General features: G+C 42.6%; 2 long non-coding RNA genes across 5 annotated transcripts; one reads left to right on the forward strand and one right to left on the reverse strand.

Annotated features, from left to right (window-relative positions):
* Window positions 1-2,507: 2,507 nt before the first annotated feature.
* Window positions 2,508-25,584, reverse strand: LOC140626353 (uncharacterized). 4 transcript variants are annotated; one of them, XR_012025542.1, is made up of 6 exons: window positions 24,813-25,584; window positions 18,052-18,140; window positions 16,218-17,075; window positions 5,257-5,345; window positions 5,032-5,155; window positions 2,508-2,652 (listed from the first exon to the last, which is right to left on the reverse strand). It is a non-coding gene; the product is annotated as an uncharacterized lncRNA (long non-coding RNA). The 4 variants fall into 4 exon arrangements; XR_012025541.1 differs by having other exon boundaries at window positions 2,508-4,882; XR_012025543.1 differs by having other exon boundaries at window positions 2,508-5,155; window positions 24,813-24,960; window positions 25,102-25,582.
* On the forward strand, window positions 13,645-16,306 carry LOC140626354 (uncharacterized). Its single transcript, XR_012025544.1, has 3 exons — window positions 13,645-13,786; window positions 15,111-15,351; window positions 16,207-16,306. It is a non-coding gene; the product is annotated as an uncharacterized lncRNA (long non-coding RNA).
* Window positions 25,585-25,601: the final 17 nt, after the last annotated feature.

Consider the following 25,601-nt stretch of genomic DNA (forward strand, 5'->3'; position numbering starts at 1 on the left):
CTTTTTCTTTCTTTATATTCTATTATGTATTTTAAACACCCACTGTGTCATTTAAAGCGACATAGCTCTGATGGGCAAGATCATGTCTGATATAACCTTTCATGCCATCTTGGTCTTACCCTGCTTTGCACAACAGAGGTACCAAGGCTTGGCCCTAAGAAGATGGGGCTATTTTTCTGTTATGGTTTAAGGCATGCTCAAAAGACCTCCTGCTGCTTTCCTTACACCCCAAATCACACAAGTAGTGAGTTAGGCTTTTAAGTCTTGACTTTTCATGAGTTTCTGTTGAAATATGAACGTCTAGGATGGCGAGCGGCAGTCACCCAGAGTCTTACCAGGGTTTCCTGGAGGACGGAGCAGAATGACCAGGCTGGTGAGGGCTCATTACTGCTGGGCCTCAGGGAATGGCAGGCAGGAAGCTGCCCTCACCAAGGATTTTCCACCGCTGACCCTGGGTCTGCGGTGACAGCAGCTCGATTGCACAGGGCGGTAAAGTTATTCAGAAAAGACCAGGGATAATGCACATACATCTTACCTGCTTGAAGCTAACAGGCAGCTTCCTTCGGGGATTTGCTCTCTCTACCAATTAACTTATAATCTATTCCACTTCCTCTTCCCTTACCTGCCAGTCACTGCTCTTTTCAGGGATGACTGCTGCGAAGAGAGGACGATTTTCTCCCCAGGTGTTTGTGACAGTTCCATCCCACCTTTCCGTGACCGCGCGACCCTCCCAGCTCTCGGCCATCATCTTCTCGCTTTCTCACTTCTTGTTCTGCTACTCGCACATTTTGGAAAGTGTTGGTGAAGGTGCAGGTGAGCCACGTTGGTGGAACGGATTTCCACCTTCCAAGGTGTGAAGGGTGCACGCTCAGGGACCCCAAACGTGGGTACGTGGTGAACGGTGTGCAAGCAGTGTTGGGGGGAATCTAGCTGTTTGCTCCAACGGTTCAGCCTGCCGAGTGGTGGATCTAGCCTTTCCTCTGCGTTTTGGGGGTGGCTCGCAGCCCCTGAGCTGCCTTCCCGCATCTGGGAGGACGAGCCCTAAGGTTACCGTGTTCAATTCAAGGGAGTCAGACTGGCTTTCCCCTGAGAGCAGACCTCCTGTTTCCTCTGTCACTTCCCTGCCTCCTTAGACTGTCGTGTGCAGAGACGTGCCGTCTGGTCGCAGGGAGGGGTCTGTTGGCAAGCAGCGGCAGACACCTGGTTCCTCGTACTCCAGTGCACCTTGTGGGTGCAGATCCTGAGAAATCTGAGCACTTATCAGCTATGGCTTTTATCTTTCCTAAGACTCCTTTTTTGTCTGGTTACTTTTTTTATGTAAAAAAAAGCATATTTCTCTGTTGCTTGTCAATTCCATTGATGCGTGGCACACCAGCTTCTTCGGATATCTCCTCCCCTTATAAGCTGGCAGCTCTAGTAGATGGGTTAAGATCTGGGGGTTTTGTTCACAGTAAAAAGAGAGGAATTGCAGACATACTGTGTGCCAGAGGCCTTGAAGCAAATCTATTCCTAACTTGAATATCGCACCTAAGGAACTTGCCAGAATGGTGCATTATTATTTCCCCTCCCTGATGCTAAATGCATATCACCAGTGTGCCACGTGTTGCCCCCTCTGCCATCCGGCAGAAGCAGGGGCTGCCATGGTCCCACTTGCCTTGTCTGCCTCCCTGTCAGGGGCCGGTGTCAGCAGTGTCCAGCCTCCTCCAAGCATCAGTACAAAGGATTACTCAGTTGTGAAAAGCAAGGGCCACAAGCATCTCCGGTGGTTCCTCGCAGGGTGTGTTATCTTCTTATCTTGCCAAAGCAACAGGTTCCTAAGAATAAGCGTCAGAAATATTTTGCATGTATTTTCAGTCTAGCCATAAAAGACTATTCACTTATTTAGAAAGATGCTATGATTTGTGATGCTTAGTGATAAAATTGTTTAAATGATTTCTTTTTTCTTTCTTTCTTTCTTTTTTCTTTTTTTTTCTTTTTTTTTTGGTGGTGGTGGAGCGGGGGGCAGAAAAGAATCTTAAGCTGGCTACACACCCAGCACAGAGCCCAACCTGGGGCTTGATCTCACAACCCTGAGATCATAACCTGAGCCGAAATCAAGAGATGCTTAACCGACTGAGCCGCCCAGGTGCCCCATGCTATTACTTTTTTATTTTAAAGATTTTATTTATTTATTTGAGAGAAAGAGAGACAGAGAGAGAGCTGAGGGGACAGAGGGAGAGGGAGAAGCAGACTCCTGGCTAGCTGAGCAGGACCCTGGGATCATGACCTGAGCTGAAGGCAGACACCTAACCGACTGAGCCACTCAGGAGCCCCAATAATTACTTTTATTAATTATAAGCATCGAAGCAAATGACCAAATACTTCCAATGTATGCAATATACATGATCAACAAATTAGTAAGGAAACAATCAATACCCCAGGTAGTTTAAAGAAAAAAAGAAATACAAAAATCTAATAAAAATATGAAAAGATTTTTTTTAAATTTTTATTTATTTATGATAGTCACAGAGAGAGAGAGAGAGGCAGAGACACAGGCAGAGGGAGAAGCAGGCTCCATGCACCAGGAGCCTGATGTGGGATTCGATCCTGGGTCTCCAGGATCGCGCCCTGGGCCAAAGGCAGGCGCCAAACCGCTGCGCCACCCAGGGATCCCTGAAAAGATTTTAAAAATCATTAGTAATCAAAGAAATTAATATAAAAGAACCAATTTTTAATCATCAGAGTGGCAGAGATGAGACTCCGCGTCAGAGAGGAGCTGCAAATCTGCCTTCCCAGCTGCTCTCAATGGGAGATCCCCGGGTTCTGTGTCTCTCTAGGGGGATTGCCAATGTATCATGCAGTTTAGGAGATGCACGCACATCTCTTGACGTGGATGTTACCTTCCTCCAGGAGGGTTCAGTACAGCAATTTTACTTCACGTGACCATCCGTGGAGAGCTTACTCTGCTCCCCCGTTATCTCTGATGTGTGTGTCACCAGACTCAGGACGTACGCTTGGTCTCAAGGCAAGCCCACGTCCCTGAGCTGGTGACTGCAAGGACATCTCTTTTGCCCGGGGCAGAGTGATCACAGATTCTAGAGCAGGGACCCTGACATGTTGTCAGGAGGAGCACTTTTCGTTTCCCTCCATCATTAGCATCCGGCACAGGACCGTCCTGGCAAGTCTGCAGAGGGAGCCTTGCCCACATGGCTGCTTCCCCAGGGCTCCCAGCGGCTGCTTTGAGATCCTCCTGGAGGTCCTTCTCCAGGACAGGTCCGGTTCCTCCTACCCTAACTGGCACCAGCAGGGTCTGTGGTTGGCAGGGCCTGCTGAGCAAATAGGCAGGCTCCTCATCTCTGTCACTCCTCTGCCACCTTTGTTAAGGCTTTGGGTTCTGGGGACAATGGCCTTGTCACTCTGCTCCCTCTAAAACCTGGGCCCAGAGCAGACTGGCCACATGGGAGACCCCGAATGAGCCCTGAAAGCAGCCGTGTTTGCTCTGAGCATTACTGTAGCTCCATGTGCAAGTGTCATCAGGTGCTCAGAGTAGTGAGTGTGGGGAGCCTGCAGTTGGGGTGTGGACTGTTCTTTCCCAGGAGGCAGCATTTTGAGCCAGTGACTTATGTATACTTTGCATTAATTTACTTCCCAGTGTCTGATAACTAGCTCTGAATACTCTTATGAATTGAGCTAGTTAGTGCAGCTAACCAGTGTGGTAGCCAGACCTGGTGTTAAGGGCGTTACACACAGATTTGAGAAACCATCCTCATGAGCCTGGTAAATCAGCCCGGGCCCCTCACGGATGCAGCTGCTCCTTAGCCTCATCCCTTATGCTGGGGTGACAGCGCATTTGACCTCTTGAGGGAGATCCTGCCTTTCTAGCCCTCAGCTGAGTCCACCTCCACCCTGGAAAAACAGGGAAGGAAAGCACCTAACATTTCTTTACTATCTTTCATTTAATCAGCAGCGTGCTAATGGTGCCAGGTATTACTTCACACTTTTCCTGTTCTTTGACGTAAAATCTACATAGTTTGTGAAGTTGGTGAAGAGAAGAACACACAGAAAAGGTGGCATTGTAGATGGTAAGGATTGCCCGTAGGGTTTGCAGCGTCCAACACGCGTCCTTATGTGCCATTGAGCTGTGAGTTGACCTTTTCTCCTTTCTCACCCTCCCTCCTGGAGTGAGGAGACCACAGTCTGCCTCCCTTGAGAAGGGCAGTTGGGGGATGCGCAGGGGGACAGGTACACCTGCATTGCCGCCTGCCTTGTGTTGACTCCCACTTTGTGGGTTCCACTGGGGGTTGACATTATTCTGGGCTTTACTGAGACAACATACTGACTCCTGGTCTGTACAGCTGACTTTTCATACCCGCTTCAGAGAGTAGACAGGGGATAGAAGGGATCTGTCCTCAAACAATGAACGAGTCCTTGAAATTCATGCTATACTTTGCAGGTTCTCTTAAAATACTGATGTCTTTTAGGGTTCCCAGACCCAATTCTAATGTGTGAGTGGATTCCCCCAACACCACCAAACAATTCTCAAGCAATTCAATGAGAATTCAATGCAATTCTGACACTATCTATTGGAAGATAGCGTCAGATTCCATAGGTTAAACTGCAAGGCCCAGACTATGGTTACCAGTGCTTCTGACCAACGGCTACAGATTGGAGTTTCCCAAGACCCCCTCCTCTGGTTTGTTGAATTTGCTAGAGCGGCTTACAGAACTTGGGGAAATACTTATATTTGCCATTTTATTAAGGGATATGAAAAAGGATATAAATCAATAGCCGGATGAGGAGATGCTTAGGGCAAGGTCCCAAACAAAAAATCTTCTATGTTCATGGAGCCTGGGGCCCAGAAGATGGCACATGAAAGCATTCTGATTTCCCATGTGAGGAAGCCCTTTAAAAGAAATAAAGGCTCAAAAGCTATTCTCTTGAGTTTTTATGGAGGTGTCATTGCATAGATGTGATTGACAAAGCCATTGGCCATTGGCTGGTTCAACCTCTAGCTCCTCTCCCCTTCCCAGAATTGGGACTGAAAATTCTAACCTTTTAATCACATGGTTGGTCCTCCTGCCAAACATCCCTCTGCCCTTGGCTGGGGTCTAAAAGTCACTGTCATTAATAACAAGATGCCCATTTCACATTTATGGCTCTGCAGCATTTTCAGGAACTATGGAAAAAGACCAAATATATCTGAAAAAGATGACCAAGTATATATTTCTCATAAATCATTATACTGCATGATCTTAATAGATCCTTAAATGACTATACCTTTTATATTTGTTGTTGTTAAATGAGACATCCATTTATACTAGAGTCCAGGATGGGCCAGCATTAATAGGTATCCTCCTCCCACCAAACTGTAGGAGAATAAATTGGAAAGAATCTACATATTAGCTTTCTTTTCTTTCCTTTTTTTTTTTTTTTAAAGATTTTATATTTATTCATGAGAGACACAGAGAGAGGCAGCAACACAGGCAGAGGGAGAAGCAGGCTCCACACAGGGAGCCCAATGTGGGACTCGATCCTGGAACTCTGGGATTACGCCCTGAGCCAAAGGCATATGCTCAACTGCTGAGCCACCCAGGTGTCCCTTTTCTTTTTTTGAAGGGGGTAGGAAAATATTTTAATTTTATCAGGAGACTGCTCATTCTCTCTCCCTCGAATCCTTTCTCCCCAATCCACTGTGAGCATAGTTATTTGAGAACATGTTTAGAGAATATGGGCTGGTTTTGCAGAACAATCCTGTTGCTGTTAGTTCTGAACATCAGTGATACAAAAGAAGGAGGCCCCCATTTTTCTTTCTTCTTCTTCTTTTTTTTTTTTTTTTTTAACATTAAGGACCTTGACTCAGGCTTGTTAGCAATGTCATGTCATGAAAAATTAACAGCTTGAGACTCAGAAGATCCAGGTTCTGGCTGTGCTCCATCCCTAGAGCTCCCACATGACAATGGGAAATCTCTGCCTCAGTTTCCTAAGCTGATCCGCCTGGTTCTTTATACCTCTGACATAGTCTAAGTCTACCTCTTTTCATTAGTGTTGATGTGTAGTTTTTAAGTATAACTGAAGCCAGTGTATTTATGGTGTCCTGGAGTCACCTATTTTTCCCTGTTGGCTTTTAAGACATGGCATATATTGAGTTAGGAATCCTCTTGTAGTAAGAATGACTTCAGAATTGTTCTCCTGGTGAGTATCTTTTCCACTATAGCTCCAAGGCCTAGAACTTTGCTCTCTGATCCACCAATGGTGGGGATGTTTACTTACTGCAGATGAGCTGTTTTATGCTAAAGCTCTTCTTTTCCCACTACTGTTCCCAGATAATATCTTATAAACCTTTACCAGCTAATTTTTGTTGGGGAGGGCAGCCATGGTGATATCCACTACTGTTGGCCTTGAACAGAGGAGGGACCCTGGCTGAGAAGTTAGTGAGAGGAAGGGAAAATCTCTAGTGCTGCTATCAGGGCTGCAATGTCAGAACATACCTTTCCAAGTGGTCCTGTTCTATGTGGTGGATACAGTCAGGGTATTAGAGTGCTATGTTTTAGTTACACTGTGGCTTTGTCTGCTTATGTGGCCTGACTAATTTCCATACACTCTGCTGTTCATTGTTTCTATAAAAAAAAAAAAAAAGTGTGGCTCACTTTAAAATATAGAAAGAGCCCAGATTTCCATTAACAGATGAATGGATAAAGAAGATGTCATACACACACACACACACACACACACACACACACACACACCAGAACATTATTCAGCCATCAAAAAAGAATGGAATCTTGCCATTTTCAATGATGTGGATGGAACTAGAGAGTATTATGCTAAGGGAAATAAGTCAGAGAAAGACAAATATATTCTTTCACTTGTATTTGGAATTTAAGAAACAAAACAGTTAACATAAGGGAAGGGAATGAAAAATAAGACAAAATCAGAGAGGGAGACAAACATAAGAGATTCTTAACTCTAGGAAACAAACTGAGGGTTCCTGGAGGGGATAGGAGTAGGTGGATGGGGTAACTTGTTGATGGGCATTAAGGAGGGCACTTGATAGAATGAGCACTGAGTGTTATATGCAACTGATGAATCACTAAATTCTATCCCTGAAACTAATAGTACACTGTATGTTAGTTAAATTAAATTTTAATTTAAAAAAAGTGTAGCTAACTCAAGTTGATAGAAGGTAATTCTATTGTAATCTGGGTGGAAAGCCTTGAAAAATATTTTAAAGTCACTGTAGCCATACTAATTTTTTAAATAAGTCATGTGACCTACCTGGGTTCAATTCCTCCCAACATCAGAGTTATGGTAGAAAATTATGAATGTGAGTAAAACTAGAATGAACTCACCAGTATTCTGACTTGACTTTGTTCACTGCCATGCCATGATTAAGGTGCCATTGTTTCCTCTACTAAGTCTTACCCATCCATTAAGATCTCATCTCCTCCTCCTGTAATTTTCCCTTCTTTCAACATCTCTAGGACTTACTTGAGTAGGCACCACCTTCCATATGGATTTTTTTTCCCAGTTTCATATCCCAAAATAGGTTTTAATTTCCACAAGGGCAGGAGATGTTATTTTATGCTGTTTCTGCACTGGCAGCACCATTTAGCTCAGTGTTTTGTGTCCAAGTAGGAGGTTATGTTTCTTAAGCTGGGTCACAGGTGACATCACAGTGATTAAATTCTACAAGAAGACATAACAGCCCTTCATGTATACACACCTAATAATAAAGTGTCAAAATATGCGAGGTAAGAGCTGACAGAACTACAAGGAGAAATAGATGAACCCACGATTATAGGGAGAGACTTCAAGCAACATTCTACATATAATTGACAAACCCAGCAGGTAGACTGTCAGTAAGATCTAATGGGACAGCATGATCAATCAACTAGATCTAATTACTTCAAATGAAGCAGCTCTTGTAGACAACTTCATCCAACAGCAAGACAATATAACACATATATACTTATGTACATAACAACAAACCATCAAAATATATGAAGTAAAAGTTGACAGAAATTGAAGGGAGAAATAGAGAGCTCTACAAAAATAACTGAAGACCTTAATACCGCACTCTCAGTAATGGAGAGAATAACCAGACAGAAGATAAGAAAATAGAGAACTTGAACAACATGATAGATATTCCAACTAGGTTCAATAGACATATATGGAACACTGTACCCAGAAATAACAGAATACACATTCTTCTCCAAATATATGTAAGGATATTCTGCAGGGTAAGCCACAAATGTTAAGCTCCAGATAAGTCTCAATATATTTAACAAGACAATTATCATATATAGTATCTTCTCTGACCATAACAGGATAGAGTTAGAAATTAATACAGAAGAAAAACTAGAAAATTCACAAATTTGTGGATATTAACTTGTGGATAAAACTATTTTTTAAAGGTTTAGAACAGGGGGAGGGTCAGAGGGAATCTCAAGCAGACTCTGCTCTGAGTGTGGAGCCCCACGTGGGGCTCAATCTTATGACCCATGAGATCATGACCTGAGCTGAAACCTAAAGTCAGACATTCAACTGACTGAGCCACTCAGGTGCCCCTAAACAACACACTCTTAAACATCAAATGGGTCAAATAAGAAAGCACGAGGGAAACCAGAAAATACTTAGAGATGCATGAAAACAAACACCATACATCAAAACTTAATGGACCCAGAAAAACCAGAGCTAAGGGAGAAATTTATAGCTATAGATATTTACATGAAAAAGGAAGATCTCAAATCAATACCCTAACATTACAATTTAAGGAATTAGAAATAGAAGAATATGTTAAATTCAAGTCTACCAGGGGAAAGGAAATAAAGATTAAAGCAGAGTTAAATAAAATAGAGAATAAAAAAAATCAATGAAACCAAAAGTTGGCTATTTGAAAAGATCAATAAAATCGACAAATTTTTAGCTAGATTAATTTAAGAAGATAGAAGACTCAAATTACTAAAATTAGAAATTACACCATATACAAAATTTAACTCAAAATGGATCAAAGATCTAAATTTAAGAGCTAAAACTATAAAACTTCAAAGAAAACATAGAGGAACAGCTTCGTGATAATAGATTTTACAGTCACTTCTTGGGTACAATACCAAAGGCAAAGGCAACAAAAGAGCAAATAGACAAATTAGACTTGGTCAAATGAAAAAAAAAATTGTGCATTAAAGGACACTCTTAATAAAGAGGCAACCCTACAGAATGGGAGAAAATATTTGCAAATCAAATTTATAGTAACATATTAATATCCGTGATTCAAAACAACAAAAACTTGATTTAAAAATAGGCAAAGGACTTTAGTAGATGTTCCTCCAAAGAAAATACACAAATGACTAATAAGCACATGAAAAGACGTTCAGTATCACTTATCATTAGGGAAATGTAAACCAAAATCATGATGAGATACCACATGATGCCTACTAGGATGGCTTTTATTTAAAACAAGCAAACAGGGGCACCTGATTGGCTCAGTCAGTTAAGTGTCTGCCTTTGGCTCAGGTCATGATCTTAGGGTTCTGGGAGTGAGCCCCTGCTTGGCTGGGAGCCTGCTTCTCCCTCTTCTTCCCACTTGTATTCTGTCTTGTTTACTCTGCTCTCTCTCTCAAATAAATTTTTAAAAATCTTTAAAACAAACAAGCAAAAAAAAACCAAAATAAGAAATGTTAGTAAGGATGTGGAGAAATTGGAACACTTGTGTGCTGCTGGTGAAAATATAAAGAGGTGCATCCACTATGGAAAATGTATGATGATTCCTCAGAAAATTAAAAATATGATTACCACATGATCCAATAATTCCAATTATTGGAATTTACCCAAAAGAATTGAAATCAAGGACACTAAGATATATACTTACACACACGTTTATAGTAGCATTATTCTCAATAGCCAAAGGGAAGAGAAACCCAAGTGTCGATCAATGGGTGAATTGAAAAAATGTGGTAATACATACAATGAAATATTATTCAGCTTTAAAGAGAGATGAAATTCACACACATGCTACAATAAATAAGGTAGTCAGAAAAAATACTGTATGATTCCACTCACATGAGGTACCTAGATAGGAGGTATCTAGTTTTACAAGATGAAAAAAATTCTATGGATGGATGGAAGTGATGGTTGCACAAAATGTGAGTGTACTTAATGCTACTGAACTGTACACTTTAATAAAATGCTTAAAATGGTAAATTTTATGTTGTTTAAAATAATTTTTTATTAATTTTTTTTAAATAAATAATGTTTTAAAAAATGAACAAACTGGGACACCTGGGGTGGCTCAGTGGTTGAGTGTCTGCCTTGGGCTCAGGTCATGATCCTGGGTCCAAGGATCAAGTCCCGCATCAGGCTCCCTGTGAGGATTTCACTTCTCCCTCTGCCTATGTCTCTGCCTCTCTTTTTGTGTCTCTCATGAATAAATGAATTAAATCTTTAAGAAAATTAAATAAATAAATAAATAAAAATGAACAAGCTATGACTACATACAATGCATGGATGAATATCACCAACATAATGTTGCAGAAAAGAAACCAGATGCAAAAGTTTACAAACTATATAATTCCACTTATATCTATGTTATTTTTTTAAAGATTTTATTTATTTATTCATGACAGACACAGAGAGAGAGAGGCAGAGACACAGGCAGAGGAAGAAGCAGGCTCCATCCTGGGAGCCCGATGTGGGACTCAATCCCAAGTCTCCAGGATCACACCCCAGGCCGAAGGTGGAGCTAAACCGCTGAGCCACCCAGGCTTCCCTATATCTATGTTTTTAACGGAGAAATAAAACTGAGGTCTGGCCTCAAATAATGGTGAAGTAGCTTGTGAACTAACACTCTCACAGACAACAATGATAAAATCTAGACAAAATATTATATATAGTTATATGGAAATATGTACCTATATATAATAGACATATGATATATATGTGTATATATTTCCAGAAAGCAAGCAGAAAAGGAGGGGAGTCTACTCTTGAATGATGAGAATTGCAACAGGTAATATTTGCAAACTTGGGTCTTTTGGCCTCCATGCACTTCACAATCTACACATGACTCATGTAGGCAGAAAACCATAGTCTTACTGGTGGTGTCAGGGAGAACATATTTTGGGGCTAGCAGAGTAGGTAGAAAGTTAGGGGAGGAATTCTGGAAGGGAGAAAGAGAGGCGTAAATTCCAAAATATATATGTAAGTTTTCCCTAAATTAAGGTTAGATCTTCAAACTACATATGTGCAGAGCATCCCTTAGGGGACCCAGCCCAAAAGAGGATTTCAGCTGTGCCCACTGTAGGCGAGGTTTTGAGTCTAGCACATTAACTGTGTTAGGAAAATTACACTCTTCAAAGGAATACAACAGAATCCAGGGTTGATAATGTCTAGTATGCAATCTTTAAAAATCATAAGATGTGTGAGAAAGCAGGAAAATGTATACACGAGACATAAAGCAGGCACTGGAAACTATCCTTAAAATATCTAAGATGTTAGCAGACAAGGATTTGAAGTCAACAATTATAAATATGTTCCTGGGGGTAAAGGAAAATATTCTCATAATTAATGAACAGATGTGGAAACTCAGCAGAAAAATGGAAATTATTTTTAAAAAGTTAGAAAGTGGACAAAAGGAAAAGGAATTAACTTGAGCTTATCAAAAATTAAAAACCCAACATTTTGTAGGAAACCTAAATTTTTAAATCAAGAACTTAAAACACACAAAAGAAAATACAAATAAAACTAAACCTAGGCACATCATAGTCCAACTGCAAAAATCCAAATATTCTAAGAAAATCTTGAAAGCAACCAGGGAAGGACACCACATTACATACAGGGGAATAATATGAATGATGGATGATATATCACCGAGAACGAGACAAATTAACAATGAAATGATATCTTTAAAGTGCAGGGGGAAAAGTCCATGTCAACACAGGATTCCACATTCACTCAGCAAAACTCTAATTCAAAATGAAGCTGAAGCCACATACCTATTAGAAATGGCTAAAATAAAAATAATTGCAAGTAGCAGTACTTTTGAGAGACTCTGGAATGCCTAGAACTGGAAATGCAAAATGGTACAGTGTTTGGAAAATAATTTAGCAGTTTTTTGTAAAGTTAAACATTAGGCGACCTAGCTGTTCCACTCTTACGTATTTAGTGAAGTAAACTGAAATCTAATGTTAGAAACTTATGTGTGAATATTTAGAATATTTTTTTTATTTATTAATTTAGTTATTTAGTCATAACTGCCAAAAGTTGGAAATAAACCAAGTGGTCAAAAAAAATAAAAATAAAAATAAAAATAAATAAAAATAAAAATAAACCAAGTGGTCTTCAACAGGTGAGTGAATAAGTAACTATGGCGCATCCATACAGTAGGATGCTACTTGGCAACAAAAGGAGCAAAGTATTGATTCACACAAGGACAAACATGCATCTTAAATGCATTTCTCCAAGCGAAGTCAGACACCAAGAGCTATATATCATATGATTCTATTTACATGACATTCTAGAAAAGGAAAAATTATAGGGATGAAAAACAATCAGTGGTTGCCAAGGGATAAGGTGGGGAAGGAGTTGAGTACAAAGCGACAGCATGAGAGATTTTTGCAGTGATCATTATTTAATCTGCAGTGTTAGCCGTTTAAGACGTCAGTTACCTTTGTGGGACGCCTGGGTGGCTCAGAGGTTGAGCGTCTGCCTTGGCTCAGGGCATGATCCTGGGGTCCCAGGATTGAGTCCTGCGTTGGGCTCCCCGCAGGGAGCCTGCTTCTCCACCCTCTTCCTATGTCTCTGTCTCTCTCTCTGTGTCTCCCATGAATAAATAAATAAAATTTAAAAAAAATACATCGGTTACCTTTGTGACAGAGGGAGGGGGAGAGTGATTATCAGGAAGCCTGAACGAAGCTGGTTCAAGCTCTTGGCTATACAAGTGTATTCAGTCTGTAATAATTCACTGAGCTTTACATGAATTGTGTCTGCATATATTTCTGTATGCATATGTCAATTAAACAATTATTTTTAGGACTTATTTGAGAGAGGTGGGGGAGAGAGAGAGAGAGAGAGAGAGAGTGAGCCTGAGCTCAGGGAGGGGCAGGGGAGAAACCCTACTGGAGTCCTACTCAGGTTCCATCCCAGGACCCTGGGATCATGACCTGAGTCAGAGGCTGACACTTAACCTCCTGAGCCACCCAGCGTCCTTATGTTAATTAAAATTTAAATACTACATTTTTTTAAATTTTAAAAAATTTTTTATTTATTTATGATAGTCACACAGAGAGAGAGAGAGAGGCAGAGACACAGGCAGAGGGAGAAGCAGGCTCCATGCACCGGGAGCCCGATGTGGGATTCGATCCCGGGTCTCCAGGATCACGCCCTGGGCCAAAGGCAGGCGCCAAACCGCTGCGCCACCCAGGGAACCCTAAATACTACATATTTGCATAAAAATCCTAACTCTATATCGCAGAATAACAGCAGCATTTTGTTGTGTTTTGTGTTAACATGTACAACATGTTTGCTCAGGGCATCGTCAGGTGGATTTTAATATTCCAAAGTATTACTGTCCTAAACTTTGGGTGAGTTCCTAGGGTCTTTCTATTTTTGCTTCAATTTGGTAAGTCACATGGTTTTGATTTTTTATGATGCATTTTTTTTTTCCAGAGAAGTCCTCATTTCCAAAGATGTTTACCAGCACCAGGACACCTAGCGCAGTGCCTTGCATGTGGTATACACCATACTCGTGTAGCTGTGTGGACGGGAACCAACCTAGTACAAGAGGCTTGTTTGTGCACAGGAGAGTGAGCAGGTGATGGTAGATAAGACCGAAAGGTTACACTCACCGGCAAACATTTTTACACTTTATTTAATCCACTATTTGTAACTAGTTGACCCAGTGATGTTGGTTTAAAGCAGTGCTGTTCAGCCTTGGTCAGACACTGTGATCACCTGAAGAGCTCTAAAAATGCTGATGCCCAGGTCCCACTCCAGGGATTTGGATTTGATTGATCTGTTGTAATTTGGGTTCTGGGAATTTCAAAAGCCACTGCCCACCCCCCTGCTGACTTAATAAGGAGCCCGTGCCGTGATCCTGGAGACCCAGGATCGAATCCCACATCGGGCTCTCGGTACATGGAGCCTGCTTCTCCCTCTGCCTGTGTCTCTGCCTCTCTCTCTCTCTGTGTGGCTATCATAAATAAATAAAAATTAAAAAAAAAAAAATAAGGAGCCCGTGGTGAGGACCACAGATTCAAGGCCAGGGATGCATCTGCTGTAAGTGATGTGTGTGCGCTCTGGGGTTTTAGAAAACAGCTCTGCCCTGTTAAAATCAAAGGACTACTTCAGATAACTCAGCTATTTGTCTAAACTACAATAGGAGGAAATGTCTTCTTAGCAGATCTATCTTTATGTCAGTTGCTTTTAGAATAGGAGGTTGCTCCGGGCACAGCAGTTTGATTTAGTCTGTGTTGAAAATCATTAATGGCCTACAGATACCAAAAAGGGATGAAAAGAATTTGCAAACATGTGGAGTGTATTATACATGTTTTCAAATTTCTATGATTAGAAAGGAAAACTGTATTGCTGAAGACTTGATTTCCTAAACTCAGGCCTCAGCCATTTCCCTAAATTATCCCAAGTCTTTCCAAGACACTCAGCATTCTCTGAAGGGGATTATTCCCCATGTGAAGAGTATGAGATGGACGCCGATTTCAAGGGAATTCTGCTTCTATTGCAGAAGTCTCACTTTCTAGAACCTCCGATGACTAGGGAAGCTGCAGGAGCAGTATGAACTAGTGGAGTCAGGGGAGCTCTGCAGTCAGGTGGAGTCAGGAGGGTCCCAGCCCAGCCACTTAGTAGCTCTGGGGCTTTGGACAGACTTCTTGACTTGGACGACAGTTGTATAAACCTCTTGCAAGAAGAAGCATAAGGGTACTGATTACAAAAACAGCAGCAATTCATTCTTCCTGGCAGCGCACGCCCTCTGCAATGAGATTTTACAGCTGCTCCCTTTCAGAGGCAGACTCTCTTCATCCAAACTTTGCATCAGATCTGGTCTTACTTGCTCTGGCCAAGAGAATGCAGTGGGACCCTGACAGTAGGCCAGTCTTAGATGCTTCTGTTTTTCCTTTCAGAATACAGCTGTCTCCAAGTCCATGTTAGCCTTGGAGAGGCTCCAGGTCCAGCCTTAGCTGGAGGATGAGATGCCATGAGGAAGAGAACCACGGTGCCCCCTTGACAGTCAACTCACCCCTCAGCAGCAGAGCCCCCTGGTCAACCAGCAGCTGACCACACATGCATGGAGGAGCCGAGCAGACACCAGACGGGTCCTGCTGAGCCCAGCCTAAGCTGCTGACCAGCTCAGTCATGAGCTAGGTAAGTACTGGGGCGGGTTGTTACTCAATAGCTAACTAATACATCAGTTGCAGATAAGATGTCAAGATGCAATGATGTATTAGTTATAAGTTACTTGGCAAACAGTAGGCATCCTATAGGTGCTGATTTCCTTCTTCCTTTATAGAAAGTTGCATCTCTTGAGTTAAACAGAAATAAATATGTAGATGCAGATGTATGTGATTGGTGCTTAAACTCACACAAAACCGCACACTGCAAGAGGGAATAGGTGACCAGAGCCTGACCACTAGGGCTCAAGGCCAGATTGCAAAATAAGAAGTTTCCTTTTATTCCCTCCAAATCTAAACTCTGGAGACCAAGGCTGAAGATAGATCTGAAGACACAGAGTTCCCCACCTTCCTCTCCACACTGTCTGACCTCTGGGAAGGGGGAATGGACCCCCCAAGAAGCAATTGGGAAGCTCTGGTCTACTTTGGGAAACTTCTTCTCAGGGCACCATCTCTTCTCACCTTGGGCCAAGGAGAGAGGTTGGCAGGGAAGGGGTGACACCTCTGGAAGAGAAGGGGATGTTCAGGCAAGTCACCTCCCTGAGGTCGAGAAGAGTCACCCTTCCAGGGGGGCAGCCTCTCAACATGAGCACTCAGCACCTAGACTGTGGCTCCTCTAAGTTATGAGGTGCTGAAAAGTGCAAAATAGAGTGAATTTCAAAGATTCAATACAAAAAAAAAGGGAAAATATTTCATCAAAACTTTTCTGTTGATTACACCTTAAGATAATATTTTACATATATTAGGCTAAATAAGTTAATAGTATTACAGTCAGTTTCACCTGTTTCTTTTTATTTGCTGTAACGTTGCTGAAAATGTAAAACTACAGACGTGGCTCACCTCCTGTTTCTACTGGACATTCCTGTCTGAGAGGACTGCCTCCTTTTCAAAGCTCGGGGTGCTTCCTTGGAAGAGCAGAAGCCAGGAAGGTTAGAAAATCTGAAGTTTTAAAAGAATCTGGCATTTTACTGTCCCCATTTGTGAATAAGGAAATTAATAAGGCTTTGATTTTAAGGTTTATATTCATAAAAAGCATTCGTTTCAACATCGTGCTTGGTAATTATTTTGCACGGGGATTGCAGAAGCAGGGCAAAGACACTTTCCTTGGCTCCAGGCCTTTACTATTTAGCTTCTCGCAGATTGGCTCTAGGTCCAGATATTTCCATGTTCCACAGACTCCCTTCCTCCAGGGTGATTAAGGAATAAGGCTGAAGTGCAGGTTGACACTCTCACAAGCCAGAGGACTTTTCTTTCTGTGGTTTACTAGCATTTTTAGTTTCTAATATCAGAAATGCCAATTGCCCGCCACAGCTGGGAAAAAGGACAAGATGGATTGAGTCTAGAATCACACCGCAGCCAACTTTCACAGGCATGTGCATTACCAAAGAGGGACATGGCTTCCAAGAATTCCAGTACGTTCACAGGACTTGGTCCATACCAAGTATTAGACTGTGACAGTCCCCCAGCGCCATCACTGGTATAGAAATGGGACCGTGTGCCGAATCCACACAGGGCTGGGATGCTACGAAGAGAGCAAATCTCCACAAAAACACTAAATACTAACGCTCTTCAATGAAAGCAAGCATGATGGCCGTTAGTTGATGCAAGGCAACTTATTTTTCTTTTCCAATAAACATTTTCAAGGAGAGAAGCCCAGCCTCCATGCAGCAGTCCTTCCAGGGCTACTGGGGGATCCAACTGAATTCAAAAGGAATAAAGATGAAATCCACATTTTAATTGTAAGCAGATGTGCCCTGAAGAACTTTCAGAGCCATAAATCCACGTGTATATTAATCATCACAGTACCGTGAGATGCAGGGAGATGATAAAGCATGTGCCACTTATTACATATTTTTTCTCACCCCCTCTGTCAACTGCTTAAGTTCCTAAGTGTAGAGACTCTCTGAGAAAAAAAAAAAATCCCATTGACATCAATGTGGACATTTAATATTATAAGATTACTTTTTTTTTTCATTTTCTTTGTTAACTTTAAAGCCAAAGATATATAGTTCTACATCTAACATATTGCATTTTCATAGAAACTCTGAATGTGAAATTCTGAGTTCAATGTGAAAAGCTTCCTTTCTTCAATTACTAACAATAATTGCAAAATTGCCCATTCTACGAAGAATACTCTTCCGGGAACTGTGGGGAGATGGAAAAGAAATAATCAATATTGTTCCCGTGACACGGCAAGTCCCACAAAGCTGGGGCAGAGAGAGAGTCTCTCTGGGGCTTAGCTTAGCACAGCGGGAGCTTAATTAAGAGCTTGTTGATTGGATAAATGAATACTTCCAATGCCCGTGGAGGCCAAGTTCACACCTGGTGCTGTGGATGAGATGCCCCCCCTTCCCCCCCATCCTTCCTGGGATTTAGCCATGCCCTGCTCCCCAGCTCCAGGGCAGGGCCTCCAGAGAACTTGGGGACTTCTCTCACCCAAAGTTCTTACCTCATCACCATCTCCCTTCAATCTGTCCCAGGGGTACTTCTGCCTTTTATTCTGCATTCCTCTGCTCACAGCTCGGTTCCCTTCCTGTGAGCAGCTCTGCCCCCTATTCCTCCCTCCTTCCCTCCCCACCCCTCCTGCTATACCTCTGCCAGCAGTCCTTGCTGCTTTTCCTCATCAAAGAACTCTTCTATCATTTTGCCCCACATTCACTTGGGAATCACTCACCCCACAGCTTAGGATTCCACAGATTGGGAGGGAAAAAATGAAGTCACGGTCTAGAACAAGAACCAGTGCGCCATCCACTTCTGGAGATCCTGGAAGTAGTTTAAGATCCTTTAGAATCTGCAGAGAAATCTTCATTGTCCTTATTTCTTTCTAATTAAGCTATTTCTCCCCAAGCACCAGCATTCAAGACAAATTTTTACTTTATTGTGCCAGCCGTACCAGGGAAGGAAGTAGGGACCCGTGCTACAACTTGGACAAACCTTGAGAACATTATGCAGCGTGAAAGAAGCCAGTCGCAAGTCTAGTATATTATAGTCTACTATATTATCTAAATATATATTAGTCTAAATATTATAAGATTCCGTTTATACGAACTGTCCAGAAAAGACCAATCTAGAAAGATGGAAAGAAGATTAATGGATGCATAGAGCTAGGGAAGGCAGGTGGGAGGGTACCGGGGTGACAGCTACAGGGAATTTCTTTTTGAGGTGATGAAAATGATCCAAAATTGACTTGTGCCAGTTACACACACATCTGTGCATAAACACCATTAAATTATACACTTTAAATGAGTGGATTATACAGGACGTGAATTGTATCTCAATAAAGCGGTTTAAAATTCTTACAAATTATCGGGGATCACTGTGTGGCTCAGCGGTTCAGCACCTGCCTTGGGCCCAGGTCGTGATCCTAGAGTCTCGGGATCAAGTCTCACGTCGGGCTCCCTGCATGGAGCCTGCGTCTCCCTCTGCCTGTGTCTCTGCCTCTCTCTGTGTGTCTCTCATGAATAAGTAAATAAAATCTTTAAAATAAAATTCTTACAAATTATGAACTATTTTACACATAGGAAATTATATGGTATAAAGACAAACATTCTGTACCTGTCACCTGCTTAATAAAATTTTACTACTACTTTTGACGCCATCTGCATGGCCCTTCCCAAATACAACTCTTTGCCTCCCCTCTTAGGTAGTAATTCATCTGAAATTTCTAAAAATTATTATTCCATTTTCACTATAGTTTTGCTACATATGTACCTCTAAGTAGTATACTGTTTAACTTTGCAAGTTTCTAGGCTTTCTACAAACGTATGTGCCAAGTATACGTACGTAACCTCCGTTTCTCTTTCAACATTGTGTTTTCTGAGTCTTCACATTTTAAGATTTCTTACTCGATTCTATGCATTGTTTACTAATTAGCCTCTAAGATGAAGATCCGAAAACCCACCTCAGAGAGGATTCTTGTGAGATAATTAAAGTGCTTGCAGTACTGCCTGATTCGTTATAGAGGTTCAGTATCGCATATGTAGTATATATATTATTACACAATTATTGATAACTATATATAAAGTTATAGATTGCTCCTTTATCTTTTTTTAAAGATTTTATTTATTTATTCATGAGAAACACAGAGAGAGGCAGAGACACAGAAGCAGCCCGATGCGGGACTCGATCCCAGAACCCCGGGATCACACCCTGAGCCAAAGGCAGAAGCTCAACCACTGAGCCACCCACGTGCCCCTCCTTTCTCTGTTAATGTATATTATTTCATCAATTGCATTATGGATTAATACTTTTCACATTATAGTAAATTCCAGGTACACAGAAATGCCTCATTCTAGATATCTGAAGTCTCTGGGAAGCTAAGATTTAAATGTATGCACCAATTTACTTCTAAACATATGTTTTTTTACTTTAAACAAAAGAATGAGCTTTATAAAAAATGTCAACCATTCCCAAATTCTCTTCCAAAATTTTTTATTTGAACATATGTGACAGAGCTTTAGTCATACGGTGTGACTGTTTTGTGTTCTTTCCCCCCCCAGCTTTATTGAGAATTAATTGACATATAACATTGTGTTCTGTTTTTAAAATACTCCTTCATTTGTACACCTCCACTGGGACACCTGGACACAGTCCACATAGCTGCCCTTGTTAACATGTTCCCGGGCTCCACCCATTCCCAACCGGTCAGAGGAGAGGAGGCCAAGCCGTCTGGCTCTGAGTCTATCCACTAGCGATGCAACTCCTTTCTTGGGGGGGGATAACACATCCTTCTCGGGGGGGGCCACTGATGGTTCCCACTGCAGCCGCTGGACCCAGTTCCCCTGCTGCCTGCCATCAGAGGATTATTTATTTATTTTTATTTATTTTATTCATAAGAGACACACACACAGAGAGGCAAGACACAGGCAGAGGGAGACGTAGGCTCCCTGTGGGAAGCCTGATGCGGGACTCGATCCCAGGACCCCAGGATCACGACCTGAGCCAAAGGCAGAAGCTCAACACTGAGCCCTCCAGGTACCCCTAGAGGGTAGTTCTGATCTTGTACGCCAACACCTGTCCATTTGTGGCAGCTGCCTGGAGGACTGAGGTCAAGTTTAGGCTGGGCGGGAGGGAGGCCTCTGATTTATTAGCAATGTCTTCAACAGTTACAGTTCCCATCACCACCTTTCTTCTTGCTCCCACCCGTAATGGGAGGATGCTGATTCCAGGTCGGCACTGCATCCCGATGAACGGCCCCCGGAGCTTGAGCTGGAGAGCTCGCTCTGTTCACCAATACAGATTCACTGTATTTACATGCACGGTTGAATAATAATGGGGTTTGAAGCGTGTGGGTTCACTTATTTGTGAATGCTTTACGGTACTGCATATGTATTTTCCTTCATTGTTTTAACATTTTTTCCTCTAGTTTCCTTTATTGTAAGAATACAGTATATAACACATGTATAAACTATGTGTTAACTTATTGTTTATGTGATCAGTAAGGCTTCCAGTCAACACTAGGCTATTAGTAATTAAGTTCAGGGGGAGTCAAAAGTTATATGCAGATTTCTGCCTGCAGGAGATAGGGGGTGTCAGCATTCTAACTTCCCTGTCTTTTACGAAGGTCAACTGTATATTTATAGGTACTATATTTGTGTTTTGAACTTGCACACTAACCTAGGCATTAATTTATATATAATAATATTCTAACATTTTTTAGGGTTGAGCATATTTAAATTGTTTCTGTGCTTCTAATTTTATTGCATGGTAGCCCCCAAAATATGATGTTTCAAATTGTTGTCCTTTTAGATATACTAAGTATATTTTTGTCTTGTTAGAATCTAGTCAAAGGTTTTTTGTTGTGGTGGTGTTTTTTTGTTTTTTGTTTTTTGGTGTTTTTTGTTTTTGGTTTTTTTTTGGCAAGGCTGCTGGGTTGGCTTTTAAAAAAAATTCATTTGCTACTATATTCTTTTGGGTGTATATATACAAATCAGTTATGTTTTATTTCCTGTGCTTTTCTTTTCTCCCTTTCCTTCTTCCTTTTTCTCTTTCTTTCTCCTTTCTTTTCTTTCCTTCCTTCCTTCCTTTCGTTTTCTTTCTTTCCTTCCTTCCTTCCATTTTCTTTTTTGTTTTTTTTTAAGATTTATTTATTCATTTATTTATTCAGAGAGAGCGAGAGAGAGGCAGAGACACAGGCAGAGGGAGAAGCAGGCTCCATGCGGGAAGCTCGACGTGGGACTCGATCCCGGATCTCCAGGATCACATCCAGGGCCACAGGCGGCACCAAACCGCTGCGCCACTGGTGCTGCCCCTTCCTTCCATTTTCTTTTTCTTTTTTCCCTTCCTTCCTTCTTTCTTTTTTTCTTTTCTTTATTTTTTCTTTTCTTTCTTTCTCTCTCTCTCTTTCTTTCTTTCTTTCTTTCCTTTCTGCCATTCCTGCCCCATCATCCTTAGACACTTTTGTTATGCTCTTGAACTGATGATCGAATATCTGTTTGTCAATTAAGACTGCTTTCAGCTCTAGATACCAGAAAGTCAGACAAATAATAGTATGAACAAACAAGGTAGGAGATGAGGCTGCAGAGGAAGGCAGGGGCCAGGTTAGCTAAGCTTTTATTCTACTGCAGTGAAAAGCCAGTTTAAAGCCAGGTAGGGTTTAAACAAGGGGTGGGTAGCATATACAGACCTACCTCAGAGATATTGTGGGTTTGATTCCAGTGAACCACAACAGAGTGAATACTTGATAAAGTGAGTCAAACAAATTTTTCAATTTCCCAGTGCATATATAAGTTATGGGGCACCTGAGGGGCTCAGTCGGTTAAGCATCTAACTCTTGGTCAGATCACAGAGTCATGAGATGGAGCCTGGTGTCGGACTCCACACTCAGTGAGGAGTCTGTTTGAGATTCTTTTCCTCTCCTTCTCCCTGCTCATGCTCTCTCTCTCTCTCAAATAAAATTAAAAAAAAAAAACTATGCTTACACTATACTATAATGTATTAACTTTGCAATAGCATTATGTCTAAAAAAAAGCATACCTTGATTAAAAAGTTGTTTATTGCCAAAAAATGCTAACCATTATCTGAGCTTTCGGAGTTGTGATCACTGATGACAGGTCACCATAACAAATAGAATAATGAAAAAGTTGGAAATATTGTAAGAATTACCAAAATATGACACAGATACACAAAGGGACCAGTTGTGGTTGAAGAGTAGCACCAATCGACCTCCTCCACACAGGGCTGCCACAGAACTTCAATTGATTAAAAATGCAGGGTCTGCAAAGCGAGGTAAAATAAAGTACAATAAAATAAGCTATGTCTGTATCACATTTTTCATTTTTTTGGGAAATCAGCCTGGATGCTGAGTAGAGTATAGACTGCAAGAGGGCAAGACAGGGAACAGGGAGGTGGTTAGGAGCCTGTATTTGGCAGCAGACTGAGGGGAAAGTGGAGAAATGGAGACAGAAGAGCCTGTAACCAGATGCCTGTTGCAGGCAGAGCTAACAAGCCGGAGACTTGTGGTGGGATCCAACATAGAGTAAGAAGGGAAGAAGAGTTAGGAATGACACCTGGGTGCCCCCTCCCCGGGTGCCCCCCGCCCCCCCAGGGATGAGGACCCAGGCCTGATGGTTTTTAGCAGATAGATGGTACTGAAATCTGTGAGACCATGGGGGATCACTCTGGGAAGAGAGGGCAGGAAAGAGAAGGGCGGAAGAGATCTGGAGGAGGAAAAAGACAGAGCAAGGTGGGGGGGACTAGAGTCCAGGAGCAGGGAGGTTCTGAGAACTCTGAGAGGGAAGTGTATCAAGGACTGTTTTCAAATGTGCTCAGGGATTTGTTCTAACAGGTATGGCAAGCGTGCACAGAAATGACTGTCATAAAAGAAGAGGTTTTGCTCATGGTTCCCTAGAATCAGGAGGAATGGCAGGCCACAGAGCCACAAGGACGAGCGTGTCTAGGTTGGTCAGGACACAGGGGGAGTGAGGGGAGAGCATCTGTCAGAGCTTTTATTCTGGGAGGAAGGGGTGAGGCGGGGTAAAGAGACTAAGTAGGTTGAGGAATGGCTAGTTTGAATGGTTTCCGTGGGCTCTGGAGTACAGGGCCTGCCCCCAGGTATCTAGCACCTGGCCCTGGGGTATTAGGAGCCTGGAGTGTTTCAGGCTGTAAACTCCAGGTTGGCAAATGAAAGGCATGCTCACTGCACAAGTGATTTGCCGTGTGTAGGAGTTAGCTAACCCTGGAAGGGGCAGTCCCAGCCTGGTCCACGAGGCCCCAGGTACCAGAGCATCAGAGAACAGGAATAGAGAACAGAAGAGAACACAATTAATACAAGGAAGAAGTCTCAACTGCATCTTCTGTGTCAAGTGCATCTAAAAGACTGAGCTAACACAAATGTGGCCTTGAATTTGGCAAAATAGAGATCACTGGTGACCTCGACAAAAGCCAACTCCGTGAAGTCGTGTGGAGTAAAGCGAGAATGGAATGGGCTCAGGAGAGGTGCGAAGTGGCTCTCACGGAGCAGAGAAACACAATGGTGAGAATGCAGAGGAATATGGGGTCAAAGGAGGTGTTTTGCTTAACGCACATTGAGGCCTGTGTGTATGCTGAGAGATGAGCTGGAGGCAGGGAGAAATGATGAATCCTTTACTGACAGAGCCCCAGAGCACCGGGGATGGAGGCCTGAGGACTCTTCAGTCCCAGCTTTGTTGGAAGTTACAGCTTTAGTCCTTAAAATAAACGAGATTTTTGCCTTCTATTTCATGCTACAGGCACACCCCACAGAACAGGTCCTCGAGTACTGTTTCCCTGGAAGAACAGTGGAGTCATGAGTAAGCAGACTGCCTAGTGGCCCTTCATCTGTCTCTTTTTAGCTGATACAATTTATGCTGAGTTTCCAAAACTTAAGACATTTTAAACTACATGGCTTGCAAGAAAACATTCACGTGGATTCCAAATACAAGTGGCAGACCCTAAAAGCACACTGGTCACCGTGCAAATTCTGGAGTGTCAGCAAAGGTGTAGACATCTGATGGTGTTCGAAGAGAGGCCACTGCTGCTTAAATGGGAGGTGACCAAAAAGTGGTGTTTTAAACATCTGATCTCCTAAAAGGACAGTGGTAACATATCGAGGTGCCATACCAGGACTTAGAAAATTGGTAGAATTTTTCAATTCACCTGCTATTCCCTATAATTTTTCCTGTTTAAAATAAGGGGAAGGGCACCTGGGTGGCTCAGCGGCTGAGCATCTGTCTTTGGCTCAGGGCGTGACCCCGGGGGTCCTGGGATGGGTCCCACGTCGGGCCCCTCTGCCTGTGTCTCTGCCTCTCTCTGTGTGTCTCTCATGAATACATAAATAAAATCTTTAAAAGTAAATACGGGGAAATGTGTTTTTCATGGTTTTCTCAGATAGTCTGACACTTCAGGCACAGGTCACTGACATTAATGGGCAGATGGACTTTCCAGCCTTGTCTCAGTTTAAAATTTTTAAATACTTACCTTGTAAATTGCTGAACTTCAGCTGTTGCAAATCTCATAGTAAAACTGAAGCTCCAGAAAGTCCTATCAGCCTGCTGTTCCGCATCCTCTCTGCACAGAACTGGGCCTGGGCACATGCTTTGGGAAGAAGCCTGCACCAATGCGGTACCTGATTGGAAAAGTCATGGAAAAATGAATTTTGCACCAATGCGGTACCCGATTGGAAAAGTCATGGAAAAATGAATTTTGCACCAATGCGGTACCCGATTGGAAAAGTCATGGAAAAATGAATTTTGCACCAATGCGGTACCTGATTGGAAAAGTCATGGAAAAATGAATTTTCTCCGCAACCCCCAACAGCAACACATTTTTAAAAGCCGTTCAGATGGGATTTTTAAAGAAGGGATCTTAAAGTGGCGCCGAAGGAGTCGTACTGTAGGGCAGGAAAAGGAAACCGTGAGGTCTCCTCCTGCGCAGAGTTCCTTAACTTTTGGGGAAGAACCAGGGGGAGGAGGATGCTCGGCCAGAGACAGACGCGAGGGAGGAGGGGGGCACGGGGAGAAAGACGGGTTTGAGAAGGCAAGTTCCGGCTTTCCACGCGCCAGGTGTTTCCATTTTAGGTGATGAATCTGCGGCTGCAGGCACCGGCGGGCGAGCTTCTGCTGAGGTTCCTGCACCCAGGCCCGGCCTCAGCTCCAGCGCATCACCGAGCACAGGCCGCCCCAGCCCGCTCGGCGCCGCCGAACTGCGCATGCCCAAGGGGCGGGGCGGGGCGGGGCGACGAGAAGGGGGCGGAGTGACGAGGAGGGG

The sequence above is a fragment of the Canis lupus genome, chromosome 37 (genome assembly GCF_048164855.1).
Source record: "Canis lupus baileyi chromosome 37, mCanLup2.hap1, whole genome shotgun sequence".
Classification (NCBI taxonomy): Eukaryota; Metazoa; Chordata; class Mammalia; order Carnivora; family Canidae; genus Canis; species Canis lupus.